The sequence below is a fragment of the Schistocerca americana genome, unplaced genomic scaffold, assembly GCF_021461395.2.
Source record: "Schistocerca americana isolate TAMUIC-IGC-003095 unplaced genomic scaffold, iqSchAmer2.1 HiC_scaffold_184, whole genome shotgun sequence".
Lineage (NCBI taxonomy): Eukaryota > Metazoa > Arthropoda > Insecta > Orthoptera > Acrididae > Schistocerca > Schistocerca americana.
Genome location: NW_025725889.1, coordinates 72501 through 75000, shown reverse-complemented (window position 1 = coordinate 75000; position 2500 = coordinate 72501). Strand labels below are relative to the sequence as shown.

Here is a 2500-nt window from a genome sequence, read left to right as displayed (position 1 = left end):
GAAACGCTGGGCGGAAGCAGGTAGCCCCGCCAGATGCTCCCAGATGGCGGCGTCAGTCGGCCCCTCCGGCGGCGGCCCGGTGGTGTCGGCCGCGAAGTCCTCGGCTGCGTCGACGGGCGGCGCAGCGGCCTCGCCCGCGTCAGGCAGCGAGCTCGCTGCTCCACGGCGGGACGCCGGCTCTTCACCCCGACCGATCTCAAGTGCCTCCATGAATTGGCGGACAAGCTGCTTGTGGGCAGCTTGCCGCCGTCGGCACTTGATTGCCTCAAGCGTTCGGTCGGGGAACATCCTGGTAAGTTCTTGATTTACAAAGAAGAACCGGGCGTCCCTCTCCAGGAACAGTTCGGCCTCTGCCTTGGCGAGCGACAGGACTTCTTCCTCCGTCCACCTCGCGCGATGCCTCTCCGTCACGATCTCAGCGTTGGCGGCCGCAGGGTGTTGGCGGCGGCGATGGACCCCGAGACCGTTCTTCGTGGTAAAAGTGCGGTGGCACTCACTGCAAGCAAAGGGAGCTACACAAACTATCGCATTTTCGTTACGGCCGGTTGGCCGGATAGGTGCTGGGGTAGCTGGGGTGGCACCTTCAGCGGAAGGGCCACCATCTCTTGTTTCTTGTCGGCTGCCCCCAACTATAAAGGGATAATGCGAGGGGGGGCTGGTAACCCCCCCAAGCCCCTGGTGCGGTCTTCCACTCTGCAAAAAGTTACTCCCGCCGTTTACCCGCGCTTGCTTGAATTTCTTCACGTTGACATTCAGAGCACTGGGCAGAAATCACATTGCGTCAACACCCGCTAGGGCCATCGCAATGCTTTGTTTTAATTAGACAGTCGGATTCCCCCAGTCCGTGCCAGTTCTGAGTTGATCGTTGAATGGCGGCCGAAGAGAATCCGCGCACCCGCGCGCCCCCGGAGGAGCACGCTAAGGCGGACGCGGCCTCGCAGCAAGGAAGATCCGTGGGAGGCCAAGGCACGGGACCGAGCTCGGATCCTGCACGCAGGTTGAAGCACCGGGGCGCGAACGCCGCGCAGGCGCGCGCATCCTGCACCGCCGGCCAGCACGAGGCCAACCAACGGCGAGAGCAGACCACGCCCGCGCTAAACGCCCGCACTTACCGGCACCCCTACGGCACTCACCTCGCCCAGGCCCGGCACGTTAGCGCTGACCCACTTCCCGACCAAGCCCGACACGCCCCGATCCTCAGAGCCAATCCTTATCCCGAAGTTACGGATCCAATTTGCCGACTTCCCTTACCTACATTATTCTATCGACTAGAGGCTCTTCAGCTTGGAGACCTGCTGCGGATATGGGTACGAACCGGCGCGACACCTCCACGTGGCCCTCTCCCGGATTTTCAAGGTCCGAGGGGAAGATCGGGACACCGCCGCAACTGCGGTGCTCTTCGCGTTCCAAACCCTATCTCCCTGCTAGAGGATTCCAGGGAACTCGAACGCTCATGCAGAAAAGAAAACTCTTCCCCGATCTCCCGACGGCGTCTCCGGGTCCTTTTGGGTTACCCCGACGAGCATCTCTAAAAGAGGGGCCCGACTTGTATCGGTTCCGCTGCCGGGTTCCGGAATAGGAACCGGATTCCCTTTCGCCCAACGGGGGCCAGCACAAAGTGCATCATGCTATGACGGCCCCCATCAACATCGGATTTCTCCTAGGGCTTAGGATCGACTGACTCGTGTGCAACGGCTGTTCACACGAAACCCTTCTCCGCGTCAGCCCTCCAGGGCCTCGCTGGAGTATTTGCTACTACCACCAAGATCTGCACCGACGGCGGCTCCAGGCAGGCTCACGCCCAGACCCTTCTGCGCCCACCGCCGCGACCCTCCTACTCGTCAGGGCTTCGCGGCCGGCCGCAAGGACCGGCCATGACTGCCAGACTGACGGCCGAGTATAGGCACGACGCTTCAGCGCCATCCATTTTCAGGGCTAGTTGCTTCGGCAGGTGAGTTGTTACACACTCCTTAGCGGATTCCGACTTCCATGGCCACCGTCCTGCTGTCTTAAGCAACCAACGCCTTTCATGGTTTCCCATGAGCGTCGATTCGGGCGCCTTAACTCGGCGTTTGGTTCATCCCACAGCGCCAGTTCTGCTTACCAAAAGTGGCCCACTTGGCACTCCGATCCGAGTCGTTTGCTCGCGGCTTCAGCATATCAAGCAAGCCGGAGATCTCACCCATTTAAAGTTTGAGAATAGGTTGAGGTCGTTTCGGCCCCAAGGCCTCTAATCATTCGCTTTACCGGATGAGACTCGTACGAGCACCAGCTATCCTGAGGGAAACTTCGGAGGGAACCAGCTACTAGATGGTTCGATTAGTCTTTCGCCCCTATACCCAGCTCCGACGATCGATTTGCACGTCAGAATCGCTACGGACCTCCATCAGGGTTTCCCCTGACTTCGTCCTGGCCAGGCATAGTTCACCATCTTTCGGGTCCCAACGTGTACGCTCTAGGTGCGCCTCACCTCGCAATGAGGACGAGACGCCCCGGGAGT

General features: G+C 60.5%; 1 pseudogene; it reads right to left on the bottom strand.

Moving 5' to 3' along the window:
* The window catches only part of LOC124573654, a 7748-nt pseudogene that overhangs the window by 4177 nt on the left and 1071 nt on the right, over nucleotides 1-2500 (bottom strand).